Below are 17,403 nucleotides of genomic sequence, written 5' to 3'. Positions count from 1 at the left end.
TAGGGTTAAAACTTCCTAAGATAAAAAGCCTTGTAGAACATTTCATGTATATTGAACATGAAAAAGAAGATGCAAATGGAATAATATGATATAAATGGGAATCAAAGAGAACTTGGATAAAGGAATAAAGAATAGAGCCAAACAATACATAATACAATGTATCATAAAATTGTTTGAAATTTATTACACGATGTCTTTTGAGTTTAATTAAATAAATATTTATCATATGCACATATATACATACACAAATGATATATAAATTATGAGAGAGTTCTAGTTGATAAAAGCATTACTTGACTTAGCGTTTTGTGCATTGAAGCAATTGACAAGTATGAGGTCAAACTCGTAATTAAAGGTTAAAAATAATGAGAAGGCCTTGATTTCTTTGACACCTATTTTCACATGATGAGAAAAACTTTATAAGGATGATATTGACTAATATCACATTGCAAAATCTTGAAGTTCACCAAATGGACATGAATCCAACCTTTCTTCATGAAGATATTGAGGAGGAAATCTACATAGAGAAACCTGAGAGCTGTGTAGCTCTAAGACAAGTTAGAAATTTTATATAAACTGGTGAAGTTCATGTAAGGACTAAAGAAAGAACCAAAATAATAACACGAGAAATTTGACCATGTCATGTTAACAAAAGATTTCAAAATCAATGAGTGTGACAAATGTGTATACATCAAAGATACATAAGATAGATATGCTCATTATGCATAATAATGATTGGACAATCAAATCTATCAAAGAAATCTTGAACTCAAGAATCAAAATGAAGAAATCAGTCTGGTTGATATAATATATCAGGGATCAAAATCATAAGGTCATTAGATGGTCTCATATAGAGTCCATCACATTATGGAGGTAAGATATTTGAGAAAGTTAATAAAGATGATTTTGACGAGGCCAAAACTCCAATTAATTTAAGTTAGGCTCAGTCCATGAATAGATAAATGTCTCCCAAGTAGAGTATATTAAGGTGAGAAGTAGTCTAATACACTAAATGAGTTGTACAACAAAAGCATTGCCTTCGCTGTTAGTAGATTGATAAGTGCATGAATAATCTAGGTGTTGATCATTGGAAATCAATTGTAAGGGTAATTAGATACTTAAAGTATGCTTATGACAATGGGCTGCAGCATACCAGATAACCTGTTGATCTAGCAGGATGCACTAATGCAAGTTGTATCATAGATATAAAAGACTCTAAAACTACTACAGGATAAAAGACCTCTAAAACTACTAATACAAGTATGCTTATGACAATAGGTTGCAGCATACCAGATATACTGTTGATCTAGCAGGAAACACTAATGCAAGTTGGATCTTAGATATAAAACACTGAACACTTCAATCAATGGACAAAATTTAATTGCAAAAATCTTCAAGATATGCTATTTCGCAAAACCATCCCTCCCTAGGGCATCTCCAACCGAAAAACCCATTTTCCACTTCAAAATTCAGTGACAATCATATCAAACAGTAATTCATCTCCAATCCAAAACGAAGGAGGCGAAGGAATAACGTTATTTATCTCATGTGACTTTCGATCCGACAGGAAGGTCGTCAAAGGATGCGAAGTAGCTAAACTCGCTCGAAACTCTGCCACACGCGATCCAGGCGAAGTCCAAATGAAAGGAATGGACAAGAGAAATTAGATAGGGGATGCGCGGAAAGAATCGCGTTAGGTTTTCTAAGAAAAGGACCGCCACAAAGATGATTTGCAAAGAATTAGAGCGAAAGCGGTGGAAGATCGTTACCTTCGCGGAGAGCTCCGGTCGTGACTTTCGATCCTACAGGAAGAACGTCGTCGAAGGAGGCGAAGAAGCGTCCTGGATTTCGGGATTTAGCAACTCTTTCAAAAAAAAAAATAGCAACGAAGAAGCAAAGAGGAAAAGCATACGCTGGACAAGGCAACGGCTATGTGAAGAGATTAGACACAAAGAGCAAAAGAAATCATAGAAATAGGCGGGCATTGGCATGGGGGCAGGGTAGGAAAATTTATTCGCCTTACTAAGAATTAATCAAATTAGTTTAATTAATTAAATTAGAAATGTAATGTAATAAATAAATAGTGAGATTAATTGATAATTAAATTAAATTATTTATAATTATTATTCATTAATGATAATTGTTGCTTCCTGGAATATTCATGGTGATAGAGAAATATATAGCATTGTACAAAGACCAACACACAAGCAGATGAAAGAGATAGCGTAATGCTATAAGAGACACCCGAGTTTTTAGGTGGAAACCCTTAAAAAGGAGAAAAAACATGGGGCATGGCCCATTTTGAATGAATCCACTATTATTTGCACTCAATTACAAATGATGCCCTTTCTTGGGAGAAGGCCTTGGCTTAATGTCATATATATCGCATTATATTGTGGGAGTTACAATAATCAACATAGACATGTTTGTTTACATCGGTAGGACCATAGTCAATAGGATAGAGGTCGGAAATATCGTAGTAGGCGACAGAGGTCGAAAGGATCGTAGTCGACAGGAGACAGGGGTCAGAAAGACCGTTGTCTAGCGATGGAGGTTAGAAGAACCGTAGGCAGAAGGCCAGGGTCAGAAAGACCGTTTTTTGGCGATGGAGGTCAGAAGGGCCGTAATAGGTGACGGAGGTCGGAAGGACCATAGTTAGCAGGAGACGGGAGTAAGAAAGATCGTTGTCTGACGATGGAGGTCGGAAGGACATTAGTAGGTGACGGAGGTCAGAAGGATCGTAGTCGACAGGAGACTGGGATAAGAAAGATTCTTGTCTGGCGATGGAGGTCAAAAGGACCATAGTAAGCGATGGAGGTCGGAAGGACTGTAGTAGACAATGGAGGTCGAAAGGACCATAGTAGGTGATGGAGGTTAGAAGGACCATAGTCAGCCAGAGATCGGGGTTAGAAAGATCATTGTTTGGACATGGAAGTCAGAAAGATATAGGGGTCAGAAAGACTAATATTTGGTGATGGATGTCGAAATGACCGTAATAGGTAGAAGTCAAATAATTTTGCCTCAAGATTTGTGCTCGATTATCATAATTTTTTTATAATGTATGAAGTGCCCCCTATTTTCAGATGTCAAATCCCCATAAGTCCAAAAATATGTGTCCCATGTGGTGGGCTAAAGTTCGACGGTGGGCAGAAGTCTGACGACGGGTGGAATTTTGGCATCATGTATAAATTCAATATCGAGTAGAAGCCCGCGACAAAATTAAGGTGACTAAAAGAAATTCAGTGTCGAGTAGACATCCGATGTCGGGAAGAAGTTCGGCGATGGGCAAAAGTTCAAGAACGGGTAGTAGTCCTACAACGGTTAGAAATTCAGCTTCGATTAGAAGCCCAATGAAATTTTGGCGATGGGCAGAAGTCTAACCTCGGGTAAAAGTCAAATAAAAGTCTATCGACGGGCAAAAATTTAGCATCGTAAAGAAGTCTAAAATTGGGAAGAAATCCAGCGAAGGGCAGAAGTCTGATGGTGGGTAGTAGACTGACAACATGTAAAAATTCAGCGTAGGAAAGAAGCCTAATGAATTTCTAGTGATGGGCACAAGTCCGGCATCGGGCAAAAGTATGGTGTCAGGTAGAAGACCAATGAAAGTTCATCGACAGCAAAAAATTCAGCATCAAGTAGAAGTCCAACATCTGGAAGAAATTCAATGTCGGGTAGAAGCCCAATGAAAGTCTACCAATGGGAAGAAGTCTAGCGTCGTGTAGAAGTTCAACAAAAGTCTTTTAATGAGCAAAAATTTAGCATTGGGTAGAAATCTGAGATCGGGAAGAAGACGTGCAATGGAAGAAGTCCGACGATTGGTAGTAGTTCGATGACGAGTATAAATTCAGTGTCGGGTAGAAGCCCAATGAATGTCTAACGACGGACAAAAGTTCAGCATCGGGTAGAAGTATGGCGTCAGGTAAAAGACCAACAAAAGTTAATCGACGGGCAGAAATTTGGCATCAAGTAGAAGTCCAATGTTGGGAAGAAGTTTAGCGTCGGGTAGAAGCCCAATAAAAGTCTGGCAATTGGTAGAAGTCGGGCATCGGGTAGAAATCCGATGAGAGTCTGACGACGGGCAGAAGTTTGAAGATGGGTAAAAATTTAGCGTCGGGTTGAAGTCTGATGAGATTTCTAACGACGGACAGAAGTCCGATGATGAGTAGAAATCCAGCTTCGGGTGGAAGACCATTAAAAGTCTGATGACATGCAGAAGTCTAACGTCAGGTAAAAGTACAACTTTGGGTGGAATTTCGATGAAAATTTATCGATTGGCCATATATAGAATAATCCACCAAAGATATATGATATATCTAAGGTTATATGTCAGAGCATTGCTCGATGATATTAATACATATAGAAGAGGTCGAGAGAATCCACCAATGATGTATGACTTATCCGAGGTTGTATGCTAGAGTATTACTCGATGACGTTAACCTTTATAAAAGAGGTCGAGAGAATCCACCAAGGATGTGAAACCTATTCGAGGTTATATTCCAAAACAGTACTCTATGATGTTAACCTATATGGAAGAGGTCGAGAGAATCCATAAAGTATGTATGACCTATCCGAGGTTATATATCAGAGCATTGCTCGATGATATTAACCTATATAGAAGAGGATGAGAGAATCCACCAATGATGTGTGACATATCCGAGATTATATACCAGAGCACTACTCGATGACATTAACCTATATGAAAGAGGTCGAGAGAATCGACTAAGTTTGTGTGATCTCTCTAAGGTTATATATCAGAGCATTGATCGATGACGTTAACCTATATAGAAGAGGTCAAGAGAATCCACCAAGGATGTGTAACCTACCCGAGGTTGTATGCAGAGTATTGCTCGATGTCATTAACCTATATGGAAGAGGTCGAGAGAATTCACCAATGATATATGACCTATCTGAGGTTGTATGTTAGAGCATTACTCGATGATGTTAATATAAATGAAAGAGGTCGAGAGAATCCACCAAGGATATGTGACATATCTTAGGATATATGCAGAGCACTGCTTGATGATATTAACATATATGAAATAGGTTGAGGGAATTCACTAATGATGTGTGATCTATCTGAGGTTGTATGTCAGAGCACTGCTCAATAACTTTAACTGTATAGAAGAGGTCGGATCAAATCCCCCTAGGATTAATCATCCAGTAATTGAGACACAATAAATATTATATATTTCTTGAATCAAAGATTTAAGATTTGATTGACATCCTCCTATGATGTTTGACTTATCTGAGGTTGTATGTTAAAGCCTTGCTCGATGACTTTAACCTGTATGGAAGAGGTCGAGAGAATCTACCAATAATGTATAATATGTTTGAGGTTGTATATTAGAGCCCTACTCGATGACGTTAACCTGTGTGGAAGAGGTCAAATTGAATCCCCCTAGGATTAATTTTGCCTTGATTGAGAGGGTAAGAATGCTGCGTGTAGCTGAATCAATGGTGAATAATGGTCTATGTTTAGACGGCTACTGCCTTTTTGAGGTCGAGATTAAGACCATGTCCAAGGAGTAAAAGTCCAACTAGGGACTGTATATGGCTTGAAATTTATTGAAAGCATCCTTGCATTTGCTAGGAGTTTCCTAATATATCACCTTGGTTTTGAAAGTATTGGAGGGATCTTCTTGACCACAGTTAGAGTCAAGGTTTTCCCCCAATCAGAATCTTATTCCCATGAAATTACTGCAGTAGTAGCTGATGTCAGGATGTTCACATGAATGACCTTTTGAGGTTGGAGCAAAAATTTCCCTCCAGTCAAGAACCACGTTCCCATTGACGACGTCAAATTGTTGCATCCTAAAATATTCAAGACATTATAGAAATTTATAGTTAACATCTTAGTATTGTACGAAGATCTAGTACACAAGTAGATAAAATAGATAATGTAACATTTATAAGAGACGTCGGAGTTTTTCCATGGAAACCCCTAAGAAGGGGGAAAAGCATGAGTCATGTCCATGTTTGAATGAATCCACTAGTGTTCGTAGTCGATTATAAATGAGGCCCTTCCTTGGGATAAGGCCTTGGCTTAATGTCACAAATGTGCATCATATATAGTGCATTACATGGTGGGAGTTATAATAGTCAACATATGCATGCTTGTTTATGTTAGTAGGATCATAGTCGATAGGATAGAGGTCAGAAAGATCGTCGTAGGGGACAGAGGTTGGAATGACCATAGTCGGTAGGAAACAGGGGTTAGAAAGATTATTGTCTAGCGAGGGAGGTCAGAAGGACTATATTAGGCGACGAAGGTCGAAAGGATCGTAGTCGGCATGAGACTGGTGTCAGAAAGATCATTTTCTGGTGATGGAGGTCGGAAGGACCATAGTAGGTGATAGAGGTCAGAAAGACTGTAGTTAGTAGGAGACAGGGGAGAAAGACCATTGTCTGGCGATGGAGGTAAGGACTGTAGTAGGTGACGGAGGTTGAAAGAACCGTAATCGATAGGAGACTTGGGTTAAAAAGATTGTTGTTTGTCTATGGAGGTCGAAAGGATCATAATATGCGATGAAGGTTGGAAGGACTATAGTTGGTAGGAGATAGGGGTCACAAAGACCATTATTTGGCTATAGAGGTCGAAAGGATCATAATAGGCAGAAGTCCGGGTGTATGTGGGGGTCCGACAGAAGTTCGAGCATCAGGTGGTGGTCTAGCAAAACTCTGAGCATCAGGTAGTAGTCCGGTAGAAGATTGGGCCTCAGGTGGAATTCTGATAGAATTCAGACATCAGCTGGTGGTCTAGCAGAAGATCGGGCCTCATATGGTGGTCCGATACAACTCCGGGCATCAGGTGGTAGTCCGACAGAACTCCAAGCATAAGGTGGTGGTCTAGCAGAACTTCGGGCGTTAGGTGGCGGTCCAACATAACTTTGAGTGTCATGCGGTGGTCCGGTAGAACTCTAATTGTCAGGTGGTAGTTCGACAGAACTTCGGGCATCAAGTGATGGTTCGATGAAACTCAGGTCCTCAATTGGTGGTCCGATGGAGCTCAGGGCCTCAAGTGATGGTCCGACATAACTCAGGATCTTAAGTGGTGGTCTGGTGGAGCTCCGGGTCTCAAGTTGTGGTCCGGCAGAGCTCAGGGCCTCAATTGGTGGTCCTATGTAACTCATGGACTCAAGTGGTGGTCCAATGGAACTCTAGACATTGGTCGAGGAGGAGCGAGGAAGCAAGAGTGATCTTTAATCTCTCTCTTTCTTGGAGCGCCTTTTAAAGAGGAAGGAGGGGTTTATTTATAGATTTCCTAGAGTGGCATGGCCCGTAAGTAGGAGGATCAAGGGTAAATGGAGAGTGGTTTTGATGGATAGCTGATGCTGAATCCCCTGATCATGGACTATCTGTGAGGCATTTAAAGGTCTTGATGATATTAGAATTCTATGATCTTGTGCTCATTGGATTTGTCTCGTCGATTCGCTCGATTCAACTATAAGCATGTTATGTTTGGAAACGTTTGGTAATCCAAATTGTGGTTTGAACTTTCCAACAGCGCTTCAGTTCCTTGATTCGGACTCATTTGGTCTTGGATTAAGTCGAATTTTGTGTCACTGGGTTCGTATTTCTAAGACATTTAGTTTGATTGTAAGTTCGCTGAAATTGAAATTCGGGTGTTCCCAATTTTAATTTCGGAAGTTTCCAAGCTGATTTTGCTTCGAGATTCATGCCTGATTATGATAATTTTTTGATAATGTTGCATCAATAATTAAAATTAGAATTAATAATTAACTCACATAATTAATACAATAACTTCAAGTTTTTATCCCACTACTTAGGGGATGGTCGGCTACATGAAGCATTTTTCTATATTTAGAGTAATAAGACTTTTTAACCAAATTATTTTAGGCCTACTTCTATCTTTATTACCATATGCTGGATATAATACATAATATCTTAATCAGATTATCGAAAGGTCAATGTTTTATATGATCAAACCATTTAAGGCGATACTCTCTAATCTTATATGCCACTAGAGCTACTCAAACCTTTTCACATATATACTCATTTTGTATTATATATCTAATTGTAAATCCATTTATACATATGTTTCTCTTTTAATGGCCAACATTTTATGCCATAAAGCATTGCAGGTCATGCCACCATCTTATAACATTTTCTCAAAAGTTTGAGGAGTACTTTTATATCACACAACAAGCTCGATGCATTCCTCCACTTCAACCATTAAACTTGAATTCTTGTAATGATATCCCCATCTATTTCATCATCACTTTGAACAATAGACCTGAGATGTCTATAACGTGCACTCTTTTTAATGACTTGTGATGACCCAAGGTCATAATCCCACCACTAGTTCTATTACTACTAAAAATACAACACCATGTATTCTATTTTAGATCAACTTAAACAAAACCTTTCAAAATCTAAGGTTGATATCCATAATTCAATTTTTCCTTTAATTCCCTCTAATTTTATTAACAAGAAGATTATCATTAGCAAAGAACATAAAGTAGGGTATATCCTATTGCAAATGTCTAGTAAGAACATCTGTAACTAAAGCAAAAGGTTGCTGGTTTAAAGCTAACCCTTAATCCATTTGAAGAAGAAAAAAAAAAAACTTGGTCAAACCACCTTGTGCTTAAACACAAGTAACAACCCTTGTAATATATCCTTAATGACTTCGATATAAGCATTATTAACTCAATTCTATCTAGAACTCCCCCGAGCACTTCTTTTGGAACTTTATAATATATTTTCTCTAAATTAATAATATAATATTTAAATCCTGCTTACTCTCTCTATACTTCTCCATCAAACCGCTCAACAAATGCATAGCTTCCATGGTAGACATACCTAGCATGAGTCTAAATTGATTTTGAGAAACATTAATATCATGTCGTAACCTATACTCACTTACTCTCTCCCATAATTTTAACTGATGATGAATTAACTAAGTCCACTATAATTTGCACAATTCTACGCATCACCTTTATTCTTAAAAATAAGGAACCAGCATGCTCCTTCTCTACTCATCTAGAATCTTTTGTCTTCAAAATAATATTAAAAGTTTTAGTAAGCCAACAAATTCCTCAATCTCCTAAGTATTTTTGCACCTATATTAGAATATAGTCAAGTCTCACAGCTTTTTCATACTTTATTTTCTTTAAAGTCTCCATAACTTTGATTTTACTAATATAATGATAAAAATAAAATATATATTTTATTTATGATACTAAGGTCACTAAAATCAATAGTGTTCTCATGATTTTTATTAAAAAGTTTTTGAGATGTCTCATTCACCTATGTTGATTATCATCTTCTAAAAAATATATTTTTTTTAATCTTCATCCTTAAAGCACTTTAGTTGAATTAGATTTTTACTTCTCATATTTGATTGTTTGGCTAACTTATACGTACATTTTTACCCTCCTTAGTATACAATCTATTATATAAATCACTAAAAACTAAATTTTTATGACTCATATTACTTTCTTAGACTCTCTATGGCTTCTCTATATTTTTCCAATTTTTCAAGCTTTTATATTCAAATTAATTTTTATAATAAAGCTTCCTATTTTGTATCTCTTTTTGCACATTTTTATTCTACCACCAACTATTAGTACTACTAGGAGCTTTTCCTTTTGATTCTCCCAACAGTTACTTACTAATATTTAAGCTTTTCCTTTTGATTCTCCTCAGCATATTATAATTAAAAATACAAATTAAATTTGTATTTCCAGTGAATTAGCCAACTTAAATCCCTGTGCTACATTGTTAAACAATTTCAAAGAATTTACTAGGATTTAAACATTTCCTTTCCAAAAGTTATTGGTATTCAATACCCTCAAGATTTAATAAACCTAGATTTACGGGATTAACTAAATCCTACCAAAATCCACACAACCCCTTAAAAGATGAACATGTAATTCCAACAAGAAAAGAGAAGGAGATTCAAGAGCCAAAAGTAGGGTTTTCAGATTTGAACGGAGGGAAATAAATGGTTGATTTTGAATTGTTTGGGTCTATATGATCAATCGGCTTAGCTTTTCGCTTAAGAATTATAACTAAGAAGAAAAATGTAAAGCTTTTCTTGTAGCTTATATATATATATACAAAAAAAGGAAAGCTTTGATGTTCCAAATATCAAACTTAAAACATATATATATTTGGAACATATATGTTTTAAGTTTGATATTTGGAACATCAAAGCTTTCCATTTTTTTTGTAAAAAAGTTAACTATATTTCTAAATAATAGAGGTGGAAAGAAAAAAAAAAAAAAGAATGCTAACTTTATGTGATTTGAGAAGGTTTTATTTTATATAGGAGATATTTGATGGGGAAATTATGTAAATATTATTTAAATCTTTATTTTTTATAAAACAAATATATTTTTATCTCCATGTACTCTTAATAAAATTCTAATTTGCATTTTCTTTTATCAAATTTTCGTTAATTTAGTTGTGGCATGTGCCAATATATAAATTTGATAATTTAAAAAGTGATATATGTGTTAATTTTATGTAAATTTTGAGTGTTATGCATAGAATTTCGGCGTGTTTGAATTGGCGTATTAACATTGCAAGTAAAAGCATTTTTTAACAAATTTTATGAAAGGTCTCATACTAAATTACTTAGGAATTTTAAAAACACCAAAGGTTTTTTTTAGTAAATTTTGATTTTACTCAAACTTGACCCAATTCCAAAAGATGCCCCCCTCCTCTTCTTAATTTCAAATAAGATTAAAATTCAAGTAATGTTCAAACACTAATTGAAACCTATTAAGGCCATGTTCATATATAATTTTAATAAAGTTTATATAAGGTTTAAATATAATTTAAATGTGTTATGACATAACATAGTATAGTCCAATAGCTATAATACATCATAATATGTATAACATTAATAAAATCATAATGAGAAGTATTATATCAAATAAAAGTGATTTCATTGTAATTACAATAATAAGGTGAGTACAATCATGTGTCGTATATGACAGTTCCAGTACCTTATAATGATGAAGCAAATTTTTTCATTCCATATAGCACTTAAGATACTCATCTATATCTCTATAAATTTCCTAAATATGATAATATCTAAAATATTATAAAGAGCCTAAATATAAGGTTAATAGACATGTTTAACATTTCATAAAATATACACATGAAGGTCCACTAGATTTAAACCATTCACATAAGTAATAACAAGTGGATTTTCAATTTGTAATTGTGACTTTAGGCCACCAAGTTGAAAATTGGAATAGTCAAATTTATTTAAAAAAAGAAATAAAATTTCATAATCAAAAAGACCACCTTTACATTTATTTTTAGCAGCACAATTAAATAATAGTTAGTATAAAATACTGCAATGACAAATGTTTTGTCATTGCCTCAATATCATCACATTGATGTCAATAACACTAAAACCCCTACCAATTATTTTCATCACAACACCAGCTTTATATGTGACCCAACCATTACAATATCTTCATACATGTATGCTCAAAGTAGACATTTGCATATGTGGTAAAAAACTTAAATCAATGTTAAAATAATAAATTTGAACAATGCATGTTCATATTATTTGAAAACATTATTTGATCAATATTCAAACATTAATGTAATCTTATGGGAAACTTCGATAAAACATAATTGCACAATGTTCCAACATTGATTAAGTCTTGTTCAGACTTTGATCAAAATATTTTAAAACCATGATCGAATCTTCTTCGATCACTATACAAACCTTACTCAGAAATATGAATACTTTTTAGTAAACTTTGAACTATGCTCTATAATGACTCAAACATATTTTAATATAGGTCAAAACAAGTTTCAAATAATACTTAAAAATGATAATGTGATATAAAATATTCGCTACAGGAAAAACTCGTATTTTTGGCAGCCTAAATCCATTAAAAAATGTGAAATTCCACTGGAAAATTTTCATTTATGGCAGATCGCTAGAAAAAATTTGGTCGACGGTAAAACGAGCATAGGAAATGTTGTCCCGACAGAAGTTTTTCGACGGAGATACTTCCGGCAGACTTTCGCAAAATTGTGCAGCCAAACTTATCATTCTCGAATTTCTCTTCCCGACAGTTTGACCACTGTAATTACTGGCAAAACTGTGCTACCAAAGATGTCAGTGAACAAACAACAAGTCAACTCTGCCGGGAACTAACCGGTGGACATGTCCGACAGTTTATCTGCCAGAACTTCTGGCATAATTTTTCCACCAGAAACATTATACAATTTTGTCATATCTACATTTATGGTGGATATTTTGCCAGAAATCCACCAAAAACATATATCATAAAAAATAGTCATTCCTCACATGTTTTTTACAACATAATAATCCCACATAAACCATATACACATATCACATTCACATTCAAACATTAAACATAAACACTAATGCTGCGTGCATATAATAATAGATTTGATCACAAAATGATACTGAACAATCACCAATAAATTTAAAAATAAATATAACGTTCGCTGCTCAATAAAAATGGACAATAATAAATGTAGGAATGAAATGTCCAGCATAGAACTAAAACATCCAGTAATAACAAAAAAGTCTAATCAAGATTTGTCTCATCATTTTCCTCCTCTACTGATGCTAACTGCTTTCCACTGAACTGCTCCCTCAATTTCTATAACTCATCTAATAATTGACTTTGTTGCATCTGTATCTGCATTTCAGCTTGTAATTTTTTTACTTGATCTAGCTATGTTGTAAGGTTAGCCACCTTTTGGCTATACAATGACTCTTGGTTGCTTGCTGAGAAGATGAAGCCACCAGATATCTGCCCATCATACACATAGGCTTGCGAGCCTAAACTATAAACCCAATATTTCTTCATTCCACCTACCACATGTGACTAAATACGGTAGTCAAAATAATTTATTGATTCCCTAGAAGATCCCTCGCCTACTCTAGCCTGGCTCTCTCGAAGCCGTATATACTCTTCTTATAAAATTTAACATAAGATTAATTAATTTAACAATTATACTTAAAACTATAAACTTATATACTTATGTAGTATTTCCTTACTCACTCATCAACCCATTGTTGGTCCTCTTGTTGTGGGTGGTTATGACTATATAACTCAACAGCGATTAGCTCTCTACTCAACAACTCTCTCTACAATACACTTACATTAGTATTCATAACTAAATAAATTATTAAAATCTTTTAAAATTTCTTACTAAACTTCACATGTACTCAGTATGTGGAACTGAGCCCCTAGTATAGAGGAAACTACCCATATCCCTAACATCAGAAGCTCAATTTTATCTATTCTGGTCCCTCCTCCTGGTATAATTTGGGCTGCTCCAAGTGGTGGGAAAAATTATGTATCATCACGCAGATTTTAATTTCTCCTATTTTGTAATCGAATACTACATTGAGAATAAAATACAATTTCAAGAGATTGACACAGTATTCTACAATGGATTCAATATCAAAATAGGGTTTTGAAAATCGATATTCTATAATCAAACACATTTCAAAGAACAATATATCATCTCGAGAGATGAATATGAAATTCCAAAGAATATGTTTAAAAATAGAAATAATTTAAAAAAAAAAAAACTTATCCATTCTTTTATTTAGATATGACAAAAAGAATATTATATCATCTTGAAAGACGAACATAACATTCTTCAAGACATCCAAAAGCAAGAATGAGTTTTATAAAATTCATCATTTCTAAAACTGAATGTAATAAATTAGAAATTATATTATCTGAAAAGACAATAATAACATCCTATAAGCATATTCAAATTTAGAAATAAAATTTTTAAAGACATCTGCGTTCCCAAAGATTTTTCCCTTATTTTATATGAATAAAATAAGGTTTATTTTAGTCTGGGTTCTCAAATCCCTATAGGGGTAAGCCCCTATAGTTAATTATATCCTAGGAGGGATGCTCTTAAGAAAACTCTCGATTAAAGTAGTGATTACATACCCTTTTGACTACAAAGTAAAAGATAAGGAAATAGAACTAAAGATTTTTCAAGGAGAAAGCTCAATGTTGAACATTTATTAGTGAGTCAAAGGAGGAAACGTAGGAGGTGCCAAATTCTGAGAAGATCAAAGGCAACCTCAATCTATCCTATGTTGGGCTTTACATTTTAAGAGAGAAATTTTATGTTTAAATTGACATTTTATTAGAAAGTTGGGATTATAGTCCCGAAGGGCGAGGATTTAAGATCTAAAAGAATATGCCTCAGAACCTAAATCTAATTTTGGTACTACAAAGTAGTGACCCGATCCTAACTAATGAAGTGCAAATCTGGACTTACCCCAACCTGGATTGGGGAGCCAACTAACCACTTAGGCGCTTTAAAACCATGTGTCAGTTCTCTTATGAAATATAGGTAGGGACGTTGCTTAAGTTTTAAAGAATTGGGGCCGACATCTAAGATAGATCCTAATTGGCCCCTCAACTTATGTAGGGTGAATTATGCCTAGAAATAAAATGCAATTAACATTTTAGACTCTTTTTAATTTGTATATAATGCAATGCATGCTAATTGACTCGAATGCATAAAATGAATATGAAGCAGTTTTAAAATTAGACTTAGAAAATAGGTTTTTTCCTAGAGATTGCACAACTTCCCCTTGACAGAACTGCACCCTCATAGGTCAAGTGGTCTGCCAGAACCCGCAAGCGGGGAGGTGCCTAATAAGGAAGAGAAAGTAAAAATATGCTTATGCTGACTCTCGACAGTCCCGAGCTTACTTCTTAGATCATTAGAGTTATTATGTGAGCCAAAAATTTTTATTAGAGTTACAAGTAAAAGAATCTTATACGTACAATTACTAAAAAAAGCACTTCGATTCGTATCCAGGCTAAAACAAAATACGACATGCAAGGGCCCTAAAAAATTCTACTGCACAAATAATATAAACAATCAAATTAAATAATCCAAAATATAATTTTCAATGTCCAATGTCCATATAATTACACCCAGAATTTGCAGAAAAGTAAAGTGGTCGGGTTCCACTGACAACAAACCCGAATTCTAATCCTAAGAATGGCGCAAGTTATTTTTGAAATATGATATATTCTTTCTTGTATCTTCATTTCTTCATTTTCTTTCATCTATCTTCATTTCATCCTTTCTTCTTCTACAAACTTCTTGGATCCGCCGAGCTTGAATATCCAAATGAAAAGAAACTCATCCCTAAAAGGGGTATTTTCTTTCCTATTTGGATACTAAAATCATCCTAATTTGGCTTTCCAAATAAAAGAGAATAATCCTTTAAGGTATATTCTCTTTTCTTTAGATTCCAAATTGGATGTAATATCCCACTTTCAAAATCACTTTCACATTTATGATACTTTTCAAATACATTTATATTTACATTACATTTCATATAAAAAAATATCTAGACCACCTGCAGGGTTATCCTAAGTAGTTTATATAAAAATCATCCCAAGCAGTTATATATATTCGCACTTAAATTAAATCAATTAGCCATACTTGTCCACACTCTTTTTTATTTGGGGGCTAAGTAGCTGGAGCACCTGTAGCATTTATATAATTATTAATTAATTAGCCCCCCTTTTTACTGCCCTGCATGAGTATGGTCACCTGCAGGAAATCTTATTAACAATCAGATTGCTCCTAACCTATGGGTAACCTAATCGTCAATCAAATCATATCACAGAGTGTAGTAAAAGTAAATAAACAAACACACCAATAATTTTACAACCAACATGCAGTGAAAACCGAGAAAAAGCTCGTCACACAGCAGTAAGAAAGTAAACACTGGCCTAACCTAAAACTAGAGTCGGTTGTCCTAGCAAACAAATCTAAGCGTGTGTAGTAAGCTATGAGGTTTTGACATGTCCTAGGTCAATTATTGGCTAAAGTTTTCTAATTGATTGAATTTTAGTTTAAAAAAATATTCACTAATCTTAAGGTGAGGTGTCACTAAGTTTTCTATATTATATATTTCTACCCTAAAGTGTGCATGCACCATAAGTCTAAGTTTTCTAAGACTCGGTCCTTAATTATTAACCTTAAATGTCACTAATGTTATATAGGGTGAAAAATTTTGTTATCACTAACCCTTAGGACATTGCGTGCATATAAAGGGATTTAAGGATCTAAAATAAAATAAAAAGTAAACCTAATAAAATTGAAATTACTACAGGGACCTAAAAGGGAAGGGTTCGCGCAAACCACATCAAGGGGTCCCTAACGGTTTTCTAAGTTTAGAATACTCACAGTCACCGGGGGCTACGACCCGGTGGTTCCGCCTGTAGCACCTTACCCGATTGGATAGAGACGACTGACGTCATTAGCTCCTTGTCCTTTTGTTCCCTCGACCGGTACCGTTCCTCGCAGTTCATGCAAATAAAGAAGAGAAAACATAGAAAAATAGGAATTAGAAAGCACACTTAATAATTAATAGTAACATAATTAAAATTTATTGAAAATAAAAGACGTACATTTCTTTTGGCTTGAACACCGGTTTGGTTGAATGTCTTTTTGGAACTTTTACTTTTGAACACTTTGTATTTTTTTTTTTTAATATTTATCCTGAGGCATGAGTAAGGGAAAGAAGAAGAGAGAGGTAGAGAGGTAGAGAGGTAGAGAGGGAAAGAGATTACTTACTTTTCAACACTTTCATTTTCTAATAGACATTCAGCTAATACACTCTCCAATATACACATATCTCCTTTTCCAAAATTCACACACAATTTATAAAACAAAATTCTTAACTCTTACACTTGCACATTTCACCATTCTCAAAAATCATACTCTATACTCTTCCTTTTCAAAACACTATCATACACTTCAATATTCAAAACACCTTTTAACACACAAATTCCATTTTCAAGAAATAAACCTTTCACCTTTTCACATTACACAAATTCCACTTTTCAACATACACACTACAATCACTTATCACATACGCACAGTTTCTTTCATTTTTCCAAAACACAAACAAATCACCTTTCAACACAAATTTTTAAAACGTACATTTTATCTTTCGAACTTATACGTAATGTACCCTTCGATACACACAAATTTCACCTTTCAACTCACAAATTCTACTTTTAAGACATAAAACTTTCACCTTTTCAAATCACACAAATTCCACTTTTCGAAACACAAACTTTTCTAAGACATACAATTTCCCTTTGTCTCTTTGTCAAATCATAAGGAGAAAATTTCCTTATTTATTTCAACAGAATTTCTTCTAAAATCATACTAAAAGAAAATTCATTCCAAAAGAGCATTTAACTCAAAAATTCATTACATAGAAAAATTTGTTTTGAAACAGGTATAACATATATTCATAACAGCTCCCATTATTTCTTACCAACAAGATCCCAACACAACAAAAAGAAAACATATAATCACTTGAAACAGCAGGACGAAAGGTTAGAGGGGATTATATATATATAT

This window comes from Dendrobium catenatum, unplaced genomic scaffold (genome assembly GCF_001605985.2).
Source record: "Dendrobium catenatum unplaced genomic scaffold, ASM160598v2 fragScaff_scaffold_1299, whole genome shotgun sequence".
In the NCBI taxonomy this organism is placed as follows: Eukaryota; Viridiplantae; Streptophyta; class Magnoliopsida; order Asparagales; family Orchidaceae; genus Dendrobium; species Dendrobium catenatum.
This window is presented reverse-complemented; position numbering follows the sequence as displayed.